The sequence below is a fragment of the Somniosus microcephalus genome, chromosome 1, assembly GCF_052327205.1.
Source record: "Somniosus microcephalus isolate GS21.2 chromosome 1, FLI_Smic_1.0, whole genome shotgun sequence".
Lineage (NCBI taxonomy): Eukaryota > Metazoa > Chordata > Chondrichthyes > Squaliformes > Somniosidae > Somniosus > Somniosus microcephalus.
The window spans coordinates 111,816,705-111,844,060 of record NC_140987.1 but is presented as its reverse complement, the minus strand read 5'-3'; the positions used below and the strand labels follow the sequence as shown (position 1 = coordinate 111,844,060).

Here is a 27,356-nt window from a genome sequence, read left to right as displayed (position 1 = left end):
GTGCCGAGTGGATGATCCATATTGGCCTACTCCCGAGGTCTCCACCATCACAGAAGCCAGTCTTCAGCCAATTTGATTCACTCCACGTGATATCAACAAACGGCTGAGCGCACTGGATACAGCAAAGGCTATGGGCCCCGACAACATCCCGGCTATCATGCTGAAGACTTGTGCTCCAGAACTAGCCGCGCCTCTAGCCAAGCTGTTCCAGTACAGCTACAACACTGGCATCTACCCGACAACGTAGTATGTCCTGTCCACAAAAAGCAGGACAAATCCAACCCGGCCAATTACCGCCCCATCAGTCTACTCTCAATCATCAGCAAAGTGATGGACGGTGTCATCGACAGCGGCACTTACTCACCAATAACCAGCTCACTGATGCCCAGTTTGGGCTCCGCCAAGACCACTCGGCTCCCGACCTCATTACAGCCTTGGTCCAAACATGGACAAAGGAGCTGAATTCCAGAGGCGAGATGAGAGTGACTGCTCTTGACATCAAGGCAGCATTTGACCGAGTGTGGCATCAAGGAGCCCTAGTAAAACTGAAGTCAATGGGAATCGGGGAAAATGCTCCACTGGCTGGAGTCATACCTAGCACAAAGGGAGATGGTTGTGGTGGTTGGTGGTCAATCATCACAGCCCCAGGACATCACTGCAGGAGTTCCTCAGGGCAGTGTCCTAGGCCCAACCATCTTCAGCTGCTTCATCAATGACCTTCCCTCCAACATAAGGTCAGAAATGGGGATGTTCGCTGATGACTGCACACTGTTCAGTGCCATTCACAACTCCTCAGATAATGAAGCATTCCATGCCAGCATGCAAAAAGACCTGGACGACATTCAGGCTTGGGCTGATAAGTGGCAGGTAACATTCGCGCCACAGAAGTGCCAGGCAATGACTATCTCCAACAAGCGAGAGTCTAACCACCTCCCCTTCACACTCAATGGCATTACCATCGCCGAATCCCCCACTACCAACATCCTGGGGGTCACCATTAACCAGAAACTTAACTGGACCAGCCACATAAATACTGTGGCAACAAGAGCAGGTCAGAGGCTAGGTATTCTGCGGCGAGTGTCTCACCTCCTGACTCCCCAAAGCCTTTCCGCCATCTACAAGGCACAAGTATGGAGTGTGATGGAATACTCTCCACTTGCCTGGATGAGTGCAGCTCCAACAACACTCAAGAAGCTCGACACCATCCAGGACAAAGCAGCCCACTTGATTGGCACCCCATCTACCACCTTAAACATTCACTCCCTCCGCCACCGACGTACCGTGGCTGCAGTGTGTACCATCTACAAGATGCACTGCAGCAACTCGCCAAGGCTTCTTTGGCAGCACCTCCCAAACCCGCGACCTCTTCCACCTAGGACAAGGGCAGCAGGCGCATGGGAACAACACCACCGCCAAGTTCCCCTCCAAGTCACACACCATCCTGACTTAGAAGTATATCGCCGATCCTTCATCATCGCTGGGTCAAAATCCTGGAACTCCCTACCTAACAGCACTGTGGGAGTACCTTCACCACACGGATTGCAGCGGTTCAAGAAGGTGGCTCACCACCACCTTCTCAAGGGCAACCAGGGATGGGCAATAAATGCTGGCCTTGCCAGCGATGCCCAGATCCCATAAACAAATTTTAAAAAAGGAAAAAGAGGAAGAGGAAGAGGAAGGGAGGAGGCAGCCTAGACAGCACGTTTCTGCCCGGGCTGTCTGTAAAGAACTAATTTGAGTGCGATACCAGTAACTGCATCCCCAACCCCAATTCCTCATTCACCAACAGTTCCACACCTTACCTTCCCTCTGTCATGAACCATCACAGCATCCGCTTGGCCACAATGCAAAATTAAACACCACCACGAAATAAACATTCCAAACCAAATTTATAAATCAAATCATGCCATGTTGCTAACAAATGTCCACTGATCACCCTTGTGCATTCCCTTAGTGCCTTGTCTTCCTTGTGCCTTTGCTTGTCCTAGTGCTCCTACGCAGTGCTACCCCAGTGGCTGCAGCATGGCTGCTGGAAGGCTGTTGACTTTCAGTGGGGGAGACTGCAGATGGCCTTGGAGGATGACTTCAAGCAGCTCTGAGCCTAGAAGGCCTGGCTGCGGACTGCACCATCTTGGCATGGGCGGCAGCAGTCTGGGCTGGCTGACAGGCAACAGCAAGGGCACTGGCAGAGTGGCAGTGGTGGGAGGACGAATTCAGTCACCCTGAAAGAGGGCAGCAGGTTTGTGCTCCATGAAGCTACTGCCAGCCCTCCCACCCCGGGCATGCTTCCCAATGCACCAAGCATTTAATTGTACATACCCATCAGCCTTCTTCTGTAGTCTACCCCATCAAAGTCCTCATTTGAGTCCTCTGCAGCAGAACTTGTGTGCAACCTTGCCCTCCAGCGAGCAGGCATCTGTGCTATCCTTGCCCCCTGCTCTGGCTGCAGCCCACTCGTGCCGGTGTCTCACCAAGTGCAGATCCCGCCTCAAATCTATCCTCTGAGATACACACAGTGTCAGTCTCTGAGCTGGTGGCTGTGAGTCTGAAGTCATGTGATGGTGTGTATTCATCATAAGAACATAAGAACATAAGAAATAGGAGCAGGAGTAGGCCAATTGGCCCCTCGAGCCTGCTCCGCCATTCAATAAGATCATGGCTGATCTGATCCTAACCGCCAATCCACTATGACAGGACTATCTCCTGAATCTAACAGCATTAGACACACGAAAACAGGAGCAGGATCAGGCTACACGGCCCCTGGGCCCGCTCCGCTACCCACAGGGCCATGACCTATCCGAACCTAGACTCATGTCCAAATTCCTGCCCGCTCCCCGTAACCCTTAATTCCCTTTTCTACTAGGAAACTGACTATTTCTGTTTTAAATTTATGTAATGATGTAGCTTCGACAGCTTTTTGGGGCAGCATATTCCATGGACCTACCACCCTCTGAGTGAAGTAGTTCCTCCTCATCTCAGTTTTGAAAGAGCAGCCCCTTATTCTAAGACTATGCCCCCTAGTTCTAGTTTCACCCAGCATCTGGAACATCCTCCCTGCATCCACCCGATCCAACCCCTTCATAATCTTATATGTTTCAATAAGATCGCCTCTCATTCTTCTGAACTCCAATGAGTAGAGTCCCAATCTACTCAACCTTTCCTCATATGTCCATCCCCTCATCCCCGGGATTAATCGAGTGAACCTTCTTTGTACTGACTCGAGAGCAAGTATGTCCTTTCTTAAGTATGGACACCAAAACTGTATGCAGTATTCCAGGTGCGGTCTCACCAATACCTTGTACAACTGAAGCAATACCTCCCTATTTTTATATTCTATCCCCCTAGCAATGAAAGCCAACATTCCATTGGCCTTCTTAATCACTTGCTGCACCTGCATACTAACCTTTTGAGTTTCGTGCACCAGGACCCCCAGATCCCTTTGCACTTCAGTACTTTCAAGTTTCTTGCCATTAAGATAATAACTTGCTCTACGATTTTTCCTGCCAAAGTGCATAACCTCACACTTTCCAGTATTGTATTCCATCTGCCAAATCTCTGCCCACTTACTTAGCCTGTCTATGTCCCCTTGCAGGTTTTTTATGTCCTCCTCACTCACTACTTTCCCTCCCATCTTAGTATCATCTGCAAACTTTGATGTGTTACACTCGGTCCCCTCCTCCAAATCGTTAATATAGATTGTAAAGAGTTGGGGACCCAGCACTGACCCCTGCGGAACACCACTGGTTACTGGTTGCCAGTCTGAATATGAACCATTTATCCCAACTCTCTGCCTTCTGTTAGATAGCCAATCCTCTATCCATGCCAGAATATTACCCCCAATCCCGTGATTTTTTATCTTAAGCAATAATCTTTTGTGTGGCACCTTGTCAAATGCCTTTTGGAAGTCTAAATACACTACGTCCACTGGTTCACCTTTATCCACCCTATATGTTACTTCCATCATCACTCTCTTCTTGGTGTTCCTCCATTGCCTGGCCAAGTTGCACTTCTTCGGTATCTGAAAGGAGAAAGGCACAAGAGTAATGATGTAGTGAGGGGAGGAGGGGAAAGTAAGAGGTGCATGCTTACACCATCTGCAGCTTGCAAGCTTGTAAGCAGGAGATAGTGGGATGAGGAGGAAATGGGATGTGAGGAGGAGGATTAGGTATGGGGTTACCGTCATCTTTGATGGTTTCAGCCCTGCCGCAAAGGCCGTTCCAATAATGGCCAGCACCGTCACCTCCATGGGGGTTAGGATATGCAGGCACCCCTGTCCCCTGCTGGTTAGCTCCTGCTGGCTCCAGTTGTGCACCACCTTGTCCTGCAAGAGCGAGGGAAGTGTGTCAGTGAGTGTCGTGCAATCTGTTTGGGTGATGTGGCTGTCATGGTGCAATAACTGGCAGTGTGTGCAAGCTGTGAGATGTGGGTGTGTGGCTTGCAACAATGCTAAGTGTGTGAGGGTGAGGTGAACCATATGATTTAAGGTAAGAGTCCCGATTGATAGAGATTGTTCGTAGGTGAGTGATGGGGATCTGGTGAATTGAACGGTGTGTGAGGCTGGTGCTGCAGTTGGTAGGATATGGCATTTGAAGGTGCATTCACTCACCTTGGCCACTCGTATGAAGTCATTGAACTTCTTGTGGTACTGCAACCAGGTCCTTGGGGGCTGACTCCTGGCATTGACCTCCATGGCTATCGCTCCCACTGCCTTTTGAGCGTGTGTCTGGAGGTCCTCCTGGCCCTTTGTGATATGGGACATCTCTCCTACTTTCCACCTCCTCCACCAAGGCCTCCAGTGCAGCGCCGAAAAACCCTGGAGCCCGCGCTCTCCTATGTTGTGCATGTCTTCATTGTTCCCAGGGCAGGTTCACTTCCTGAACGACTGCCAGCACCTGCTTCAGCCACAATGCACCTCACCTTTAAGAGGTGCAGGCTAGCTTTAAGCAGTGCAGACTAGATTTCACTGGTGCTTGCAAGTTACGATTTTGGGCCCCCTGCTGATGCGTGCTGGCTGCATGCTGAAATCATTCAAATGAGCAGGCAGCACTAAATTGGCGTGCTGCCTGCATTGTAATCAACTAGTGCAGGTTAATTGTGCCATCACGATCCCTGTGCCCGTTTTCAGGGGCTATCCAATTTAGCCCCCCCAAGAATCTTACCATGTCAACCAAGGTAAGAGAACCTACCATTATTTTACATTAATAGTGTGCAAAACATTCATGGCATTTACAAATACCTGCCCCTCACACTGTCTTACTTTCCAACCTCATCATAAATGCCAATGAGGTAGTGGAATGTCTTATACCTCCAGCCTTCATGTAGAAGTGTTGCTTCATTCAAATCTTACAAGCATTCGGCCCAAGATAGTTCTCCCATTTACTGTAGATGATTGTTGCATGCATATTTCATCATACCCATTATGAGCTGCATATTGACACTTGGATATTATTGCGTGTCATTTTAACAACTGTAACTTCACACTCTACTTGCAAAAGACTGCCCATTACAGCCATGATATCAATGACAGGTGGCTGAGGACCCACAGAGTGGGGCTGAGAGCTCAAGGAGTACAGCAGAGAGCTCAAGGAGCTGCACTTCCCTCTCCCGCCTTTATCCCATGCCCTCTTTCTTCCCTGCCTGTCCTGGTCGGTCCCTTCTCCCTACCTTTTCTGCCAGCCCTGTCCTCTCTCCCGCCTTGCGTAGTCTTCTCTCCCACTTTCCCCATCCCTTTCCTTCGCCTGCCTCCTGCTTATTTCTTTCTCTACTCCCACTCTTCCCCTTTCTTCATTCCCTCCTCATCTTCCTCTCCCATACCATCCCCCGACAACGTATCGAGATTTGTGGTCATCTCCTTCATGCTGCACAACTTCTCCATCATGAAGGACTGGCTCTTACCACAACCTGGCAGCAAGAAGTGCAGCAGGAGCAGCATGAAGAGGAGGAAGAGGATGAGCAGCATTAACCACCAGTGCTCCTAGCTACCACAGCTCTCAGAGAGCAGCTCATTCAAGAGCACTTCAGGTAAACAATCCTTTCCATCTTCAATACACCGACAGTCCACATATCCTTATATTCTTAACACCACCATTCTTACCAACAACATCTGATTGAACTTTCTTCAGTTCAGCCTTATGGATCTTGCCCTCACTCCACTACAAATATTAACACCAACACCAAATGCAGAATTTTTTTTTTATCCAACTCAGTTCAATCTGTTTCTAACATGTAACAGGAATAATTAAGAATCACCCTTGTGTAACCCCTTAATGCCCGTCTTGTGTGCTTGTTTACCTATCCTAATGCTCCTACGAAGTGTATCCCCATTTGCTCCAGCTTGGGAGGTGGAAAGCTACTGAGCTTCCACTGAGGACACTTCAGATGGCCGTGGTAGGCGACCATGAGCAGCTCTGGGCCTTGAGGGTCTGGCTGCAGACAACAGCATCTCGGCATGGGCTGGGGCAGTCTGGCCCAGCTAGCTGTGTGGCACTAACAAGCGCACTGGCATGAGTGAGTGGCGGGAAAGCAGGCATGATGTTATTCTGAGAGATGATAGCAGATCCCTCTCCCATGGTGCCAAAGCGAGAAGAGAGTGTAGAAGTGATGTCACACGCTGAAAGCTCCTGTCAATACTGGTCCCAGAGCCAAGATGGCAGCACAGGGTTGCCGATAGACTGTGCAGTGTGCCTACCAATTCCTCGCCTATGCCCGTCAGCCTTCTCTAGGGGAATCAAGGGATATGGGGATCGGGCGGGACAGTGGAGTTGAGATCAAAGATCAGCCGTGATCTTACTGAATGGTGAAGCAGGCTCAAAGGGCCGTAAGGCCTACTCCTGCTCTGAATTCTTATGTTCTTCGGTAGACTGGGCCCTCGAATCTGCATCTGAGTCCTCTGCAGAGCAGAGTTAGTATGTGATCTCACGCTCCTGTGAGCTGGCCCCTGCCCTAGCTCCTGACCTGTGATTCTCCTCATGAAGACCCCTCTGCTAGCCTACACTCTAAAGTGTGCATGGTGCCAGTCTCTGAACTGATACTTGCTGGGATCAGATCGAATGACGCTGCATCTTCAGGGAGGCTGACCTCCCCTTCCTGAAGTGGCAGAGGGGTGTCCACATTTTCAGCACCTGAAATGAAATAGAGGGACAAGAGTGAGTTTTTAGCGTCAAGGGAGAGCAGAGGAAGAAGTGGCTGATGAAAGCAGCTGTAGGTTTTTTATTTATTCGTTCCTGGGATGTGGGCATCGCTGGCAAGGCCAGCATTTATTGCCCATCCCGGTTTGTCATGTATTGTGTAGGGCAAGACAGAAATAAGAAGGAAAAAAAAGGATAAGGTGTGAAGAAACCCTGCGCGATGTCTCCTCCAGCATTGTCACTCAACCAAGGTCATGACTCTCCCCCTGCCCGTGAAGGCCAGCATGTTTTCTTTCAGAGTGGCGAGGATGTGCAGGTGAGCTCGGCATCCTCTGGTGGCAGCCTCCAGGGGTAAGTTGTGCGCGATCTTCTCCTGCATGAAAGAAGGGAGTGTGTTAGTGACATCCTTGTGAGAATGTGTCTGTCATGGTGAAATGGTCTGCATGCAGCATGTAAAATGCAAGGTGTGGGAAAGAGAGGGTTGCAATAGTGGTGTGTATGACGAAAAGGAAGCGGAATGAAGTGTGGTGCTGTGATTGTCGGAGAGTGAAGGGTGAGGGCAGTATTGTGAGCAGTGAGGTGGTGTGAGAGGAGAGTAAGAGTGCAATATTCTTACCTTGACAACTCTGGTGAAGGCATTGAACTTCTTTCAGCATTGCTGCATGTCCTGGGATCTAAGGTCCTGACATCAACCTCCTCTGCAACCTCTTCCCACTAGTGGCGGAGATGTAGCCTGGAGGGCTTTCTGCCCCCTGGGAGGAACAGGATCTCCCTTCTCCTGTCCACCGCCTGGTCCAGGGCCTCCAACATAACATCAGAGAACCTGGATGCCTTCTCTGGACCTCTTCCACCTATTTTTTTCAGTCTCAGACATTTTTTTTCAATATCAGAAGTTTCCTTGTTGTCTGCAGCCAGGGTGCATCTCCCCTTTAAGAAGTGCTGGCTGCCTTTAAGTGGTGTCACAGAGGCCTGTTTTTCTGCCCCCACCCCTGCAAATAAAGTGTGCAGCCAACGAATAGTGCAGATAGTGCTGGCTTCACACCTAAATTAATATAATGAGCTGCCAGTGCAAATTTCACATGGTCTCTGGGAACACGTCAACGGGCGCGGACAGCGTACGCCCCCGCCTTTCAGGTGCAACTGAATTTCTAGGCCAGGAAGTCACCAAATCTTAATCATTACAAGGTTAAGATTTTACCTTGGATATTCCCTTGCATACAGCGATGTTAGTCACTTCCATAAGTCATCTGAGCGTCTTACAGTTAGGTAAGTCCCTATACTGCCCAATAAGTAACTATGCAATAGCGCAACGAAGGAATATGAATTGAACTGGATATCATGTGTTTTTTCAATCTTTCCAAAGATTGGAATGAGAAGATATGATAAGAGGAGGTCAGATATGAATCATTAAGCTGTTTTATTTCATAGCAAGTGCTCACACAAACCAACAGTTATGATTGTACTCACTTAGTTCAATCATTACAACATGTCTTTGTGTAATACAAAATAATGAATTTGCTACGCTTCCTTGCTTGACTTGAACAAAGTAACTTCTCCTGCTTTCTAACTTTCTCAGTGCCTTTGCTGTGTCTGACTGCCATTGCAGCACACTGTTTTAAAAAACAACTGATTGAGTGTCTGTCTCTTTCTTTATCTTCCTCTGTTCACAGCCAAAAGGGGCCAGAGACTTCCCAACACAATGCATGTGAGGTGTTTATTGATTGACAAGTTAGGCTAATGAATTGCTTACTTAGTCGATGGGGAAACAACATAAAAGATTAATTCATTAGCATTTTAACCAGCTATTACCTCAGAACCTTTTTTTCACTTGTGTGAATACATTATGCTTTAGAATACATTTAAAACAAACTCTCTTCCAAAATTCTTTCTGTGGAAAAAAGGTCAAAACAATTCCAACAGACATTCCATCTCCATGAGGCTTTTGTCAGCCCTCCTCCCTAAGCTGAGTTGGCTTCCTTACCCCAAAACCCTTTCCCTTTCTGGGGTAGTTTTCTTTCTTTCCCCTCACTGTGGAATCCTTCATTCAAAACATCATGCTTACAGCCAAATACATAGCTTGAAAAGGGTTGATCTGCAAGGAGAACAATTAGAGCACACTTCTCTTTTACACTTGGTTTCAGGTGTTTTTAGACAAATACATTGCCATGAAGAACTGCATAAGAATATGAAGAATTGCTGATGCTCAGCATGATGTTCTTCACTGTACTGCTCACACAAATTCTATTAAGACTGCATTAAACTGCAAAGACATTCGTGCTGGAAATATCAGTGACACACTTATCCTGATGCTTAGTAGAAGTCGAGGCACTGAGCTCACATAAATCAACTGGAGTAGAGGTGGATTAATCAGCTAAGGAGCAGAAATTGAAGACTAGCATCAAGAAGAGAAATATTCACAAACACTCTATCAGTAAAGCTTTCCCTACATGTGCAGAAATTGGATGAAAGAGGGGATTTAGGATTAAAGCTGAGGCTACACATTGTAAACTAAGCCAGGGACACTAATTTTTTGACCAGATGCTGGAAGGTGTATGCGTATGCAGGAAAGAGAAGCAGGAAAACAGTAGGCAACTAATGGTACAGTGGTATACACTGTCCTCTCATCACAAAAATCTACGCTAGATTCCAGCCCTGAAAGTGCCTTCTTGACGGCTATGAGTCCTAAATAAAATCAGCATGAATAATCACAGCCCAGTTTTTATAGGCACGAGTATATAGCATAAAGATGCTCATAATCGAGCACTAAAGCACTTGTATGATAAGAAATTACTAAGAAGAATAGTGTTGAAACCAGAAATTTTACAGTGATACACTAAGGTGGAGTTTGAGCACAGTGTTCAGGTAGAGTCTAAAGGACATTACACTGCTTCAATTCTTTCTGTGCCTGACTTGGAAGTGCTTGATGCAGACAATGAATGTAAAAAGTAGAAAATTGTTGCATTATCCGGCATCCTGATGACCACAAAAATTTAGATTTTTTTTTTTTTTTTTAGAAGAATGCAGAAATGGGAAATTAAAGCAGACAGCTCGACATTATGTTTCTTACTGTCTGCAATCAAAAGGGTGAGGTGTAACTTACTACATGTCCTCCAATTGGTGCTTCGCTGTAGGAACACGATTAGTTGTCAGTGGCACAGTATGTTCAGTGCCCAAAGCTTATGCCTTGTTGCAGTAGAAAAAGATCATATTATAAATTGGTCAGCATTCATTTTCTCATACTTATCAAACCAGTTCCATCTATAACTAATAACCAGCACATCAGATACTTTACATTGAAAGTGGACATGAACCGATTGAGAAATTGCTACTACTACCCTGAATGTGCGCGCTATGGTAGGTGCCTCTTGTTGTTTCTTGGTTTCAACAGAGAAGGGAAGTAGTTATAAAACTATCAAGCTAACAGAGCCAGCTTTTTATTCCTACTGGTTTTGGATTAGTACGTTTGAAGAGAAAAACAGCAGCAGCAGCTCTAACCTAGAATCACTAAGACACTAAGGGCTAGAAATTGGCCTCCTTAGCGCCTCCCGATATCACCTCCGGGGGGCGATAATGGGGCGCTAATGACTTACCGTCCGGGCGTGGCGAGATGAACAACTCCCGCTAACTTGGCAAGGAGATTTACGGCGGCGGTAACACTATGCAGCATGGTATCCTGCACCCGGAAATCGTGGTGTCATTGTCGTGCTCATCACCCTGGTAGCGCCCTGGACCCGATCTTCGGTTCCACCCCCTGCAGCATCGCCGGGCGAAAACACCAACAGCTGCAGGAAGCGTTGTTCGGGAAGCCGGGCGCTTCGGGGGCGGAAGTTAAAGGGGAGGTTGCCGAGGTAAGTAGGAAAATTTCTAAAATGGTTTATTTCAATTTTTTTCACTTCTCCTGGGCCGCGATCGATCTGCTGGAGTGCATGGGGCTGATCGGGCTGGATTGCGGCTACCATCGGGGACCAGCGAACTGGTCCCAATGCAGAGCCAGCAGCGAGGGTCCTTCCCTTTAAGGGAGGGAAGGAGCCTCGGATCTCGGCAGCGCTGCACGGCCCATTGTGCAGCGCTGCACCTCTACCGTCCCGCCTGCGTCCTTTAGCACTCCAAGAATGAAATGGAACGCTTGATTTAGTGCTCCACTTCCTTCCTGGAGCGCAAACACCAAATTTAGAAAAAGGCGGTAATCATTAGCGCCTAGCGCCAAGTTTCCCAGCTTTCATCCTTTACCACCCCCAAATGGTGCGATATTGAATTTTTCCCCCAAAGTAGGTGTTGTAAAGGAGCAGCATAGGAAAGTGGTCAACTGTTTTTTTTAGAGAATTAGAGGGAAACAAAACATTTGCAGGCAAGTCCCCAATGGCCTTGGGTATCTCCAAGAATGCAGTTCCAGAATGACATAAGCAGATGCTTGAAAACAGGTCGCCAGCGTGCTCAGCTGCTGAATGGCATACAGCTTGGGACACAATTAAATATAAATGTACAGTACAAGATTAAATACTTCAAACAGCATGCCTATATTTGGCACAGTCACAGCACACCAGAAAACAGAGTGAATTCATTTTAAAGACTATTTGTACTGACCTGAAGTTACATATCTATACTGACTAGTTTACTGATACATTAGCTCCAGCAATCAATGTGAGACCACCGGAAGTCAACTTCAAAGTTAAATGTTATGTATGGTTTTCACTTTAATGCATTAACACAACATCCATTCCATAGCATCTTTATGTGGATACCTGAAGCACTTCTGATGCTTAGCAGAAGTGGAGGCACATACACAGATGCTAAAATATTTGGAGAGAGAATAGGAGAATATGACAGGCAGTAGAGGAGAATGACAGTGATTGGATTACAGCTCTGACTGCTGTTTTATACTGGCTAGAATTTAAATCTGTACCATAATAAGGCCTATCTTAGGCGTGGGTCTTGATTGCATGAGCGCTGATTCAGAACTAGTAGTTCATGTCAGTTTCTGGTGACAAACAGTTGGTGATGAGCAATGCTCCACTTAAGCAACGTGGTCGCACGGTGCTGTAGAGCTTCCACGCAGCTGGCTCACCGGCTTTTAAATGGAAAAACTGCACATGCGTGGATTTTTGAATGGTTCGCGAAGCCCGTTAAAGAGGCTGCGCGGCCCAAAATAAAATTAGAGGGAACATTGGTGACGAGCAAGTCTCATAAGTGGCATTGGACAACTGGGACATCTTGATGGGATGCAGCATCTCAAGGTACCTTGCATAGGTCATTCCACCGTGTTGAAGGCAGTCCTCGGCCTCTTACAGTGTTCCAATGAAGATCACGTAAGCTCGAGAAACAGCACCTTAACTTTCTATTAGGCACTTCACAGCCTTCTGGACTCAACATCGAGTTCAACAATTTCAGACCATAACCTCTGCCCCATATCATTTTTTTTCTCTCTCTCACATGGCAGCTGTCGATCATTCTGCCATTGCCATTCACACTTCATCTAGAGTCATCTTTTGTTTCTTAACTCGTCCCATTACCATCTCCTTTTGCCTTGCACCATCATCCCTTTTGTCTCTTAATCTCTCCTGCCTTCCATCCTATCACAGACCTTCCCATTTGTTCTTTCCTCCCCCCCCCCCTCGCCTTGCCCCTACACTTGCTTAAAAACTTGTTACATCTCCATCTTTTTCCAGTTCTGATGAAGGGTCATCGACCTGAAACGTTAACTCTGTTTCTCTCTCTACAGATGCTAACTGGCCTGCTGAATATTTCCAGCATTTTCTGTTTTTATGGCAATACACCAGTTGGACCTGGGTAGAGTCCAAGATGACATGTCCAATAATAGAAGATTGGAACCAAGTAAACACTCTGTGGCAAACTCAATAATCCAATAGCTGAGCTAGGGTGGTCATCAGTACTCCAGAGTACTGTTAATGATTGACTAACCAGTCTGACTCAGTGACTGGACAGGTAGACCAGTCATTGCAGGGGGATTCTTCCCACTCAGCTGCAGATAGACATGCAAGCCAATACTCGAGTGGGTAGGGTGCTCAAGCAGCAGAAAGTTCTGGTAGGCTGTGCAGTTTTAGTTGGTTAAACTCCAACAATGACTCTGGGCACACTTGGAGCTCTATAAGCCTTGATTCTTAGCAACCTATGTCTCTGGAATTATGTAAGTGGTGTGTGTCCCTACAGGGAGAATGGGTGCACGAAACGTAAATTCTGCTGATGTGGATTACTCAGTGGCTTAGTTTGTAGATTCTTAAGCGCGGTGATGGGTTTCTGTGCATCAGACATTTGGCCAACCAAAAACTAATGTCACATGTAGTGGAAAACGCAAGATAGAATCTGAACCCTCCTTGTTCCCCAAAGCCTCCAATTTAAAAGTCTCATGCTCATGTTTAAAGCCCTTCATGGCTTCGCCACTTTCTAGCTATGTAACCTCCTCTAACCCTACAGCCACATCGCTCTCCCCACCACCCTGCCCCCCTCCCAAAAAAAAACCTGTTCTTTTCAGCTCCCAGAGGCAAAGCTTACATTTTAAGGGGCCCTGTTTTCCTTTTTTTTTGGTTAAAGATAAATTTTAAATGATTTGGGAAACAACAGTTATTATGTATATAAACCGGGATTGATCTCCTTAGAGCAGAGTAGGTTAAGCGGAGATTTAATAGAGGTGTTCAAAATTAAGAAGGATTTTGATAGAGTAAATAAGGAGGAACTGTTTCTACTGGCAGGAGTGTCAGTAACCAGAGGACACAGATTGGCATAATTGGCAAAAGAACAAGAGGGCAGATGAGGAGAATTTTTTTGCAGTGACTTATGATCTGGAATGCACTGTCTGAAAGGATGGTGAAAGCAGAGTCAATAATAACTTTCAAAGGGAATTGGATAAATACTTGAAAAGGAAAAGTTTGCAGTGCTATGGGGAAAGAGCAAGGCAGTGGGACTAATTGGATAGCTCTTTCAAAGAGCCAGCACAGACACAATGGGCTGAATGGCCTCCTTCTGTGCTGTACGATTCTATGATTTATGTACAGACGGTGCATATATCCAACTTCATCTGGAGATGTGTCCAGAGCTGGGGATCATCACTGGAAGTTCAGCCAAATATTGTTGTGGCCCATGGAGTGGCGGTCTCGACATGAAAACAAATAAAGGTAGGGAGCTGCTTTGCTGATTTGAAAAGAACAGATGTTGATTTTTGTTTTGGATCACTGGGAAACTTATCCTGGTCTCTGGCTATGTGAGATACCATGATGGGATGCTTAGAGGAACTGCCAAGCCTGCACAACACATCTTTGTGAAGTCATCTGTGGTTCTATTTTTTTCTTTTGTGGATACTATATAAATAGCAGCTATGCCTGAGATTTCTCATGAATCTCAGCCATACCACTGGAGAAAGGTAACGATTGGACACCAAATACTCCTCCACAAGGAGGGAGGGAAACATGGAAGACATGTCAGTCTTAGTTACTTTTTCATACCTGCTGGTGGCCAGTTGCAGAGCAATGCTTGACAGAGGTCTGAGGATAGGTTACTCCTTCTCAGTCAAAAACCTAAATGAAAAGAAAAGAAAATAATTAAGAAAGATTTGAAAACTGTGTTCTGACTTGGAAAATACAGTCCAGCAATATAAAAAGTTAATATTGGTATGGTTAGCGAGCTAATTAATACAATAATTAAAGAATCAAAGCTTTGTGGGTAGATGTTGCTATAATTATAGCCAATCTTTATATACTACACAAGTAATTGTCAATATGCAATACTCTGCCGTGAGTATACGACACTCATTTTAAAATCTTGCAGAATTAGATCCCGTGTATTCATTATTGCAGTTGGTGGAGCCACTGTTCTGTTTTTGCAGCTGTTTCCATTTCCAGCTTGTTTTCAGTTTTCTCCCCTTCTCTCTTCCCTGGGGTACAGTTCCACAAGTTCTCTGATATTAGAATACTGTGCACAGCTCTGGTCTCCAAATTTACAAAGATGCTGCCAGAACTGAGAGATAATAACTATCAGGAAAGATTGAACCGGCTGGGGCTCTTTTCTCTAGAAAAGAGAAGGCTGAGGGGCGACCTAATAGAGGTCTTTAAAATTATGAAGGGGTTTGATAGGGTAGGCGTAGAAAAGATGTTTCCACTTGTGAGCGAGACCTAAACTAGGCATCATAAATATAAGACAGTCACTAATAAATCCAATAAGGAATTCAGGAGAAACTTATTTACCTAGACAGTGGTTAGAATGTGGAACTTGCTACCAATTAGGCCCACTCCCCTGCCTTTTCCCCAGAGCCCTCAATTCTTTTCCCCTTCAAGTATTTATCCAATTCACTTTTGAAAGTTATTATTGAATCTGCTTCCACCACCCTTTGAGGCTGTGCATTCCAGATCATAAAAATTCACTTTGTAAAAAAAAATTCCACATCTTCCCTTTGGTTCTTTAGCTCTGTAAAGCACTTTGAGGCATAGGACTAATCACCCTCGTAGAATTTCAATGTACAAACAAGTCCTCTTTTGTGTTATAAGTTCTATTAGTGAATGCTCCAAGAGAACTAATCAAGGCATCCACTGGAGATAGAAGTCCCTGATAGGACCGATGGTTGTTTTTGTGACTGGAAGCCTGTATCCAGTGGTGTACCGCAGGAATCGGTGCTGGGTCTTTTGCTGTTTGTAGTGTACATTAATGATTTAGATATGAATGTAGGAGGTACGATCAGTAAGTTCGCAGACGACATGAAAATTGGTGGAGTGGTAAATAGCAAGGAGGGAAGCCTCAGGCTACAGGACGATATACGTGGTTGGTTAGTTGGGCAGAACAGTGGCAAATGGAATTTAACCCTGAAAAGTGTAAGGTGATGCATTTTGGGAGGACTAACAAGGCAAGGGAATACACAATGAATGGTAGGACCCTAGGAAGGACAGAGGATCAGAGGGACTTTGGTGTGCATGTAAATAGATCCCTGAAGGCAGCAGGACAGCTAGATAAGGTGGTTAAAAAGGCATATGGGATACTTGCCTTCATTAACCGAGGCATAGAATATAAGAGCAGGGAGGTTATGATGGAGCTGTACAAAGCGCTAGCTAGACCACAGCTGGAATACTGTGTGCAGTTCTGGTCGCCACACTATAGGAAGGATGTGATTGGAGAGGGTGCAGAGGAGATTCACCAGGATGTTACCTGGGCTGGAGCGCTTCAGCTATGAAGAGAGACTGGACAGGCTGGGGTTGTTTTCCTTAGAGCAGAGAAGGCTGAGGGGGGACCTGATTGAGGTGTACAAAATTATGAGGGGCATAGATAGGGTAGATAGAAAGGAACTTTTCCCCTTAGTAGAGGGGTCAATAACCAAGAGGCATAGTTTCAGGGTAAGGGACAGGACATTTAGAGGGGATGTGAGGAAAAACTTCTACACCCAGAGGGTAGTTGGAATCTGGAACTCAGTGGTAGGGTGGTAGAGGCAGGAACCTTCACAACATTCAAGAAGCATTTAGATGAGCACGTGAAATGCCATAGCATACAAGGCTACGGACCAAGTGCTGGAAAATGGGATTAGAATAGACAGGGCTTGATGGCCGGTGCAGACACGATGGGCCAAAGGGCCTCTTTCTGTGCTGTATAACTCTATGACTCTATGACCATCATCACCTTTCAAAAATGCAGATGTCTCCAGTTTTGGATGCAATACTTAATTTCCCAAATGTGAGAGAAGATGCCTTCAGTGAGACAGGGTGAGCACAGGATTGGTCATTGGTGTTGCAATACAACCTAATAGGTTTTGTTTATTTTCTTTGTTTTGTGGTCAGATGACTAGAATTGCCTATTTTTGTGGTGTATGTGCCTTTAAGAGCCCCAGGTGTGCTGTAATGCCGGTAATTGCCACTCGGGCTATATAAGCCTGTATATTGTGTATATCCGTTAGAACCCCCCCCTCCCCCAGACTTTGCTTAGTAAATACTTATGAACCAACTCCTGTCTTCAGTGTCTTTATCAACACACAGACACTACAGTGGCGACGAAGTGGAAACGGACTTACCTGCAATTCGGCAGCACCTCAAGGACATCGATTCCTCGGGCGTCCAGAAGACTCAAGGAAGTGAGAGAAGCTGTGGTTTCACCAGCTGGCCAAGCTGGTGGCAGGTACTGCGCTAATCCTTCCTGGGCGTCAGGCTGGGGCTCCAGCGGCTGGCTCTACAGCTGAGACAGGCAGCGAAATCGGAGGCAAGCAATAACGGACTGGGAGGGAGCACTCGGGAGACGGCCGGCGCGGCAAGCAGGTCAGCGTTCAGACCTCCGGCAGGAACGAGTCTCCAACAGTAAATAAAAAAAAGAGAACGGAAACCGCAGTAAACAGCGTTGTCATCGGCAGCAGCGGCGGGAAAGCGCGGGAAGCGCCATATCTTTGCTACAGAAAAGGAAAAAAAAGCGCGGGAAGCGCCATATCTTTTCTGAAATGCCTAAGTCTGGCAATATTGATGCTTTTGATAGCGAAATAGAGGATTGGACCACATACGTGGAAAGAGTAGAGGTATATTGCACTGCAAATGGAATAGAAGATGAAAAAAAAGCTTCAGTACTTCTGAACTTAATGGGCGCAAAGACATACGGGCTGTTACGGAATTTAATCACTCCAGCCAAACCAAAGGACAAGAATTTTAAAGAAATTGTTGATACCCTGCAGGAGCACTTAAACCCAACACCGCTGCTGATAGCAGAACGATTCAAGTTCTTCAAGAGAAATCAACACAAGAATGAAAGTAACGCTGATTACCTAACCGAATTAAGAAAGCTATCAAAGTACTGCCAATTCGGGGCAGGACTATCAGATTATCTTCGAGACAAATTCGTTTGCGGTCTCTTAAGTGAAGGAACACAAAAAAGACTGCTTTCTGAAAAAGATTTAACATTGGACAAAGCTTTCAGTATGGCTGTATCATACGAAGCAGCAGCAAAAGGAGCTGCAGAGATACAACAAAAGACACAGGACTTCGGCACCCATGAAATGACACAGAGTTTTGAAAGATGTTATCGCTGCGGCAGATTCACCCATAACCAGAGGGACTGCTGGTTCAAGGACAAAGCATGCAGGCAATGCGGAAAGATTGGACACATTGCACGGGTATGCCGATCTGGACAAAATAAATCCACAGACAGAAAAAAAAAAATCAATAAAGAAAAGTACAGGAAGGTACAAATGATGACGGACAGTAGCTCCGAAGACCAGAAGAGCGATAGCGACTTCGAAAACAAGAGACTAAGCTGTCTCAAATTACATAATGTACTTGCCAAAGATGATTACCAAACCATTTGGGTTACCCTCGCAATAGCAGGGTCCCCAGTTAAAATGGAGCTAGATACAGGATCAGCTCTAACCGTAATAAATCGACGGGATTACGAGAGGCTATTTTCGCATATACCTCTAAAAGACACATCCATTATCTTAAAAACATATACGGGGCAGAAAGTATACCCCAAAGGAAAAATAAGGCTGCCTGTTGTATACAACGGCAAAGAAATACAAAAGTTGTATTTATACATTCTACAAGATGGTGGTCCACCGTTGTTGGGACGTGAATGGATCAGGAAGATACGTTTAGACTGGCACTCCATTCAGGCACTGACGGTGACCAGTAAGGAAAAGAACAATGATGACATCATACCTGAACGATTAAAAGACATCTTGCCCAACGCCAAAGAAGTGTTTCAAGAGAAACTAGGAACCTTGAAAGGCATCACCGCCTCAATAAAAGTGGAAGATGCAGCAATTCCCAAATTTTTTAAGGCAAGACCGGTGCCATACGCAATACGTCCAGCAGTCGAGGCAGAGCTGGAGAATTTGGAAAAAGCAGGCGTATTATCCAAAATAGATTGGAGCGAATGGGCAACACCCATCGTTCCAGTCATGAAAAAAGCATTGAATAAAGATAAATCTGAAGAACAGAGAAAAATTTGCATCTGTGGTGACTTCAAGGTGACTGTAAACCCGGTCCTTCACACAGTAGTGTCCTCTTCCGAGGATAGAAGATATTTTCGCCTCACTATCTGGAGGGAAACGTTTCACCAAAATTGACTTGGCACAGGCATATCTACAGATGGAGGTTGAGGAGGCCTCCAAAAAGTATCTCACGATAAACACACACAAAGGCCTGTACCAGTACAATCGACTGGTTTTTGGAGTAGCATCAGCTCCAGCTATCTGGCAAAGAGCTATGGAGCAAATCCTGCAAGGGATTCCGGGGACTCAATGTTACCTAGACGACATCCTTGTAACAGGAGAAAACGACAACGAGCACCTTGCCAATTTGGAGCAGGTGCTCACTAGGCTGAAAGAACGGGGCCTACGAGCGAATCGCCCCAAGTGCGAATTTTTCTAAAATCAGATATCATATTGTGGCCACATAATTAATAATGAAGGGTTGCATAAGTCACCTGAAAAAATTGAAGCGGTTATAAAAGCCCCAGCACCTGAAACTGTTTCACAATTAAGGTCGTTCCTGGGATTAATAAATTACTATCATAAATTTTTACCGAACTTATCAACTCTTCTACACCCTCTTAATGAACTTCTACAAACAGGAGTGATTTGGAAATGGAACGAAGGCTGTAAACGTGCCTTCCATAAATGCAAAGACTTAATCACATCCGAAGAAGTTTTGGCTCATTACAACCCATCACTGCCAATCAGACTGGCGTGCGATGCATCCCCTTACGGCATAGGAGCAGTATTATCCCATAAATTCCCTGATGGCTCAGAACGGCCGATAGCTTTTGCGTCATGCTCATTAAACTCAGCTGAGCGTAACTATGCCCAAATCGACAGGGAAGCACTCAGCCTGGTATGGGGAGTGAAGAAATTCAACCATTACCTACACGGACAAAAATTTACCTTGTTGACTGACCATCAACCCCTCATCTCCATATTCAACCCTAAAAAAGGTGTTCCCATTATGACAGCGCAAAGGCTACAGAGGTGGTCCCTTTTTCTAGGGGCACACCAATACAACATAGAATACAAAGGGTCAAAACAGCATGGGAATGCTGACGGTTTATCGCGCCTACCGTTGCCAACGGTAGAAGAGGCACCTACAGTAGACCCAGTAGAGATGTTCCACTCTACCATAGTGGAATGTCTACCAGTGACAAATTCTGCCATTAAAAGGGAGACGAGAAATTACCCGACTCTCTCACGGGTCTACGATTTAACAGTAAAGGGATGGCCAGCACATGGCGAACCACTGTTGCCAGCATTCTCGCAAAGAAGAGAACAGCTGTCAGTGTGCCGAGGGACCTTGATGTGTGGATCCAGAGTGGTGATTCCACCCAAACTCCAGGATAAAGTGCTAAAGGAGCTTCACGAGGGGCATCTGGGTGGAGTGAAAATGAAGAACCTAGCTAGGGCGTTTGTATGGTGGCCAGGCATCGATGGAGACATCGAAGAAATGACCAAGAGCTGCCTAGGATGCCAGAAGGTCCAAAACGCTCCACCACAAGCCCCTCTACATCCATGGGCGTGGCCCTCATCTCGCTGGCAAAGGGTGCACATCGACTTTGCTGGTCCATTTATGGACTCAATGTTCTTAATCGCGGTTGATGCACACTCCAAGTGGCCGGAGGTAATAAAGATGTCCTCCACCACCACGGAAAAAACCATCACGGTATTAAGGACCATATTTGCCAGGAATGGGCTGCCGGAACAGATATGTTCTGATAATGGACCGCAATTTGTGTCCGAAGAATTCAGAAAGTTCTTAAAAAACAATGGTGTTAAGCACTACACGTCCACCCCATACCATCCCGCCACCAATGGATTGGCTGAAAGGTTTGTCCAGACCTTCAAGAAGGCCATAAAGGCCATGGGTAATGAAGACATAAAACTTCAGCACAAGGTGGATAACTTCTTATTCGCATACAGGAATGCAACACATATGGTTACCAACCAAACTCCCGCCATGATGTTCTTCAATCGAAACCGAAGATGCCGGCTGGATTTGGTCAAGCCCAACATCAGAAGGGACGTGGAGAACCGGCAGTTTCAAGGCATGAATGAAAGGCCAACTAGAACCTTCCAGATAGGTCAACAAGTTTTGGCCCGGGACTACCGTACCGAGAAATGGCAGCCTGGAACTATCTGCACACGACTAGGACCACTGATGTATACCGTGGACATCGGAGAAAGCATAATAAGGTGCCATGCTGACCAAATCATAAAGTCATCCGAAAAGGGACAACCTACACCACAACTCTATACATCTAACGATGAAGTAGAGATACCCATATCTACCTCCGATCCGGTGATACTGGAACCCGATACTGGCATTCAAGCCGAATCAGCCTTGCCAGAAGAACCTACTACACCACCAGAAACTACTAAACCCCCGAGGCGTTATCCGGACCGAGTCAGGAAGCCTCCTGAGAGACTAACTTATAATTAATTAACTACAGCAATGTATATTATTTTGCTTATAACATGTAATTAATAATTACTTAAAATATGATGTACTGGTTAGCTAAAAGGGGAGGAATTGTGGTGTATGTGCCTTTAAGAGCCCCAGGTGTGCTGTAATGCCGGTAATTGCCACTCGGGCTATATAAGCCTGTATATTGTGTATATCCGTTAGAACCACCCCCCAGACTTTGCTTAGTAAATACCTATGAACCAACTCCTGTCTTCAGTGTCTTTATCAACACACGGACACTACAATTTTGCTAGGTCTTAAATGGTTAAATGGGACAGTCTAGTATGATGTGTATTTGGAGATTCCATTTTGTGCCAATCGGCGTCAGCAGGAACAGACATTCTAACTTCCTGGGAAATCTGAAGAAGGAAAACCCTGAACTGGTGGGTATGGACAATGCAAGATTCTTGTCTAATTTAACCACCTCCTCTCAATCCAGAGTTCATTAGTTCAAATCCTACCACAGCAAGATGTGAAACTGAATTCAATAAATCAGGTTGTTTGTGGGCTAGCACCAGAAACATTACCATGAAAGTTTCTGGATTATCATAAAAAATGCAACTGTTTCACTAATGCCCTTCAAGGAAGGGAACCTGTCACCCCATTTCCCGTGTGACATATACATAACTCCAATACAACAACATTGACTCTTAATGCCTTTTGAAGTGGCCTGGGAGCCCACTCAGTTATAAAATAACATAAACAACATAACACCTTTAACATAGAAAAATGTCTCACAGCACTTCACAGAGGTGCAAACAAAAAAGAGATGCTGAGACAAAGACAGAAATATTCGGAGAAGTGACTAAAACCTTGGCCAATGAGGTGAGTTTTAAGGAGGCTTTTAAAAAGAGAGGGAGGTGGAGGCGTTTAGGGAGGGAATTGCTGTGGCACAGCCGTTAATGGTGAGGTGAAGGGAGAACCAGTGTCAGAGAAATGGAGATATCAGGCTGGAGGCTGGTGATGTTACGGAGATGGATGTAGGCCTTTTTTGTGATGGAGGAAGATATAGGTTCGGAAGCTCAGCTTGGTGGTGAATAGAACACTGCGGTTGCAAACAGTCTGGTTCAGCCTAAGACAGTTGCCAAGGAGGGGAATGAAATGGGTGGCAAGAGTATGGAGCTTGTAGCAGCAACTGAAGATGTTGGTTTTGGTCTTCCCAATGTTTAGCTGGAGAAAATTTGCAACTCATCCAAGACTGGGTGTCAGACAAACAGTCTGACAGCACAGAGGCAGTGGAGAGTTTAAGAGAGGCGGTGGAGAGATAGACCTGGGTATCATTGCTCTACACACAGAAGTTTTTTTTATTCATTCACGGGATTTGGGCATTGCTGGCAAGGTCACCATTTATTGCTCATCCATAATTGGCCTTGAGAAGGGGGTGGTGAGCCACTGCAGTTGGTGTGGTGAAGGTACTCCCACAGTGCTGTTATGTAGGAAGTTCCAGGATCTTGACCCAGCAATGATGAAGGAAGATGATATATGTTCATGTCGGGATAGTGTGTGACTTGGAGAGGAACTTGGAGGTGATGGTGTTCCCATGCAGCTGCTTCCCTTGTCCTTCTAGGTGGTAGAGGCTTGACTCTCTCTTACTGGAGAGCAAGACTGCAAGTATTCTGTACAACACTATTAGCTTGATAACATATCTACATAAGAACATAAGAAATAGGAGCAGGAGTAGGCCAATCGGCCCCTCCAGCCTGCTCCACCATTCAATAAGATCATGGCTGATCTGATCCTAACCTCAAATCTACTACCACTCTACATCCCACCTGAACCCATGTGATCTCCTGGGAGAGGCGAAAAACCAGATAAAAACCCAATGGCCAATTCGGGAGAAAAAATCTGGGAAATTCCTCTCCGACCCATCTAGGCGATCGAAACTCGTCCAGGAGGTCACTCTGTCCCTATATTTTCACAGTACTTACCTTCTGTAAAAGGTGATCTCCACCCCAGCCAGGAACAGGAATAGAACCATCTCCTGAAATCTAACACAGAATTAGAACACAAGAAGTAGGAGCAGAACCAGGCTACATGGCCCCTGGGCCCACTCCCCTACCCACAGGGCCATGACCGTTCCGAACCTAGACTCATGTCCAATTTCCTGCCCGCTTCCCGTAACCCCTAATTCCCTTTACTTCTAGGAAACTGTCTATTTCTGTTTTAAATTTATTTAATGATGTAGCTTCCACAGCTTTCTGGGGCAGCAAATTCCACAGACCTACTACCCTCTGAGTGAAGAAGTTTTTCCTCATCTCAGTTTTGAAAGAGCAGCCCCTTATTCTAAGATTACGCCCCCTAGTTCTAGTTTCACCCATCATTGGGAACATCCTCACCGCATCCACCCGATCAAGCCCCTTCACAATCTTATATGTTTCAATAAGATCACCTCTCATTCTTCAGAACTCCAATGAGTAGTGTCCCAATCTACTCAATCTCTCCTCGTATGTCCACCCCCTCATCCCCGGGATTAACCGAGTGAACCTTCTCTGAACTGCCTCGAGAGCAAGTATGTCTTTTCTTAAGTATGGACACCAAAACTGTATGCAGTATTCCAGGTGCGGTCTCACCAATACTTTGTACAACTGCAACAATACCTCCCTGTTTTTATATTCTATCCCCCTAGCAATAAAAGCCAACATTCCATTGGCCTTCTTGATCACTTGCTGCACCTGCATACTAACTTTTTGAGTTTCATGCACCAGGACCCCCAGATCCCTTTGTACTACAGTACTTTCCAGTTTCTTGCCATTAAGATAATAACTTGCTCTATGATTTTTCATGCCAAAGTGCATAACCTCACACTTTCCAGCATTGTATTCCACCTGCCAAATCTCTGCCCACTTACTTAGCCTGTCTATGTCCCTTTGCAGGTTTTTTTATGTCCTCCTCACTCACTACTTTCCCTCCCATCTTTGTATCATCTGCAAACTTTGATATGTTACACTCGGTCCCCTCCTCCAAATCGTTAATATAGATTGTAAAGAGTTGGGGACCCAGCACTAGTTACTGATTGCCAGTCTGAGAATGAACCATTTATCCCAACTCTCTGCTTTCTGTTAGATAGCCAATCCTCCACCCATGCCAGAATATTACCCCAATCCCGTGATTTTTTATCTTGAGCAATAATCTTTTGTGCGGCACCTTGTCAAATGCCTTTTGGAAGTCTAAATACATTATGTCCACTGGTTCCCCTTTATCCACCCTGTATGTTACTTCCTCAAAGAACTCAAGCAAATTTGTCAAACATGACTTCCCCTTCATAAAACCATGCAGACTTTGTCCTATTAAATTATGTTTATCCAAATGTCCCGTTACTGTCTCCTTAATAATGGACTCTAAAATTTTACCAACCACAGATGTTAGGCTAACAGGTCTATAGTTTCCAGCCTTCTGCCCTTTTTAAATAAGGGTGTTACATTAGCAGTTTTCCAATCTGCCGGGACCTTTGCTGAGTCCAGGGAGTTTTGGAAAATTATTACCAATGCATCCACAATCCCTACCGCCACTTCCCTCAAGACCCTAGGATGTAAGCCATCAGGTCCAGGGGATTTATCCGCCTCGAGTCCCATTATTTTACCAAGTACCACTTCCTTAGTGATTTTAATCGTATTTAGTTCCTCCCCCCCTAGAGCCCCCTGTTTGTCCAGTGTTGGGATATTCTTAGTTTCTTACCGTAAAGACTGATACAAAATATTTGTTCAGCGTTTTTGCCATCTCCATGTTTCCCACCATTAAATTCCCAGTCTCATCCTCTAAGGGACCAACATTTACTTTAGCCACCCTTTTTCTTTTTATATAACTATAGAAACTTTTGCTATCTGTTTTTATATTTTTTGCTAATTTACTTTCATAATCTATCTTCCCTTTCTTAATCAATCTTTTAGTTATTTTTTGCTGTCTTTTAAAGACTTCCCAATCTTCTATCCTCCCACTAGATTTGGCTACCTTATTTGCCCTTGTTTTTAGTCGGATACTATCCTTAATTACTTTACTTAGCCACGGATGGCTATCTTTTCTTTTACACCCTTTTTTCCTCAGTGGAATATATATTTTTTGGAAGTTGTAAAATAACTCCTTAAATATACACCACTGATCATGTACCGTCTTACCCTTTAATCTATTTTCCCAGTCCACTCTAATCAATTCCGCTCTCATACCTTCATAGTCTCCTTTATTCAAGCTCAGCACACTTGTTTGAGATCCAACCTTCTCACCCTCTAATTGAATATGGAATTCAACCATGTTATGGTCACTCATTCCAAGGGGATCCTTTACTAGGACATTTTTAATTAATCCTGTCTCATTACACAGGACCAAATCTAAGGTTGCTTGCCCCCTGGTCGGTTCAGTTACATACTGCTCAAGGAACCCATCCCTAATACACTCAATGAACTCATCCTCAAGGCTGCCCTGTCCAATTTGATTTGTCCAGTTAATATGATAGTTAAAATCCCCTCTAATTATAGCTGTTCCCTTATTACAAGCCTCAACTATTTCCTGATTAAAGCCATTGCTTGATATCATGTGGAGTGAATCGAATTGGCTGAAGACTGGCTTCTGTAATTGTGGGGACCTCAGGAAGAGGCCGAAATGGATCATCCACTCGGCACTTCTGGCTGAAGATGGTTGCAAACACTTCAACCTTGTCTTTAGCACTCACATGCTGGGCTCAGCCATCATTGAGGATGGGGATGTTCATGGAGCCTCTTCCTCTCGTTAGTTGTTTAATTGTCCACCACCATTCATGACTGGATGTGGCAGGAGTGCAGAGCTTTGATCTGATCCGTTCATTGTGGGATCACTTAGCTCTGTCTATAGTGTGCTGCTTCCGCTGTTTAGCATGCATGTAGGCCTGTGTTGTAGCTTCATCAGTTTCACCCCATATCTGTGAATGATGTCACCAAAAGCCAGCATGTAGATGAGGAAGACAAGAGGACCAAGGATAGATTCCAGAAGGACTCCAGAGGTAATGATGCAGGAGTGAAAGAGAAACAATTGCTGGAGATGCTCTGTCTTTGATCTGATAGGGAACGTGAAACTGAGCGAGGGCAGCTCCACGGAGCTAGACAATGGAAGAGAGGTTTTGGAGAAGGATGCTGTGCATGACCATGTCAAAGGCTGCAGAACATTCAAGGAGGATGAGGAGGGATAATGCACTATTATTCACAAAGAATATTGTTTGTGACTTTGGTTAAGGCTGTTTTGGTGTTATAGAATGGAGAAAACCTGATTGGCGAGATTCAAAGAGCTGTGGATGAGATGGGCACAGATTTGAGCTACAAAAGAGAACAATAAGAAATATTGAATAGACATACAGGTTGACTATCCCTTATCCGAAAACCTTGGGACCAGCTGTGTTTCGGTTTTCAGAAATTTTCGGATTTCAGAAGGTATTATTTCAGACTGGGAAACTCTGAACATTAAATTAATTTGGTAATTAGTATTTGTATTTAATATAAATTTTAAAAGTTCAGGCTACCTCTTGCGACTGTTGCGTGTCTCATTCCCCTTCCTGCTTCTCTGTGCTGGCGCTCACAGTCTGTTTACAGCTCCCCCTGCTCCGTATCTGAATTCCTTGACTTAGCGGGGGTCTGGGGCTCGACTGCCACCGCCAGTTGTGAGAAAGCCGGATATTGGCTGATTCCTACGCTAAGCTGGCCCGCAAATCAGGTCAGAAAAGCATCGGCCGCATCGGGTCATGTTTGGCGCCACTTGGGTTATGTCGTACGCACGACTTACGCTCCACAAAAAAACTTTCAGTTTTCGGTTTTCAGAAGTGCGGATAAAGGATAGTCTACCTGTATCA

At 45.4% G+C, this 27,356-nt stretch overlaps 1 protein-coding gene across 3 annotated transcripts in view; it reads right to left on the bottom strand.

Annotated features, from left to right (window-relative positions):
- The window catches only part of LOC147124291 (guanine nucleotide-binding protein G(I)/G(S)/G(O) subunit gamma-7), a 526,081-nt gene that overhangs the window by 403,547 nt on the left and 95,178 nt on the right, over positions 1–27,356 (bottom strand). For all 3 annotated transcript variants that reach the window (XM_085984657.1, XM_085984653.1, XM_085984648.1), the window contains exon 2: positions 14,585–14,656. The gene's annotated coding sequence lies outside the window, so the exon portion shown is untranslated. The remainder of the gene's footprint in view (positions 1–14,584; positions 14,657–27,356) is intronic.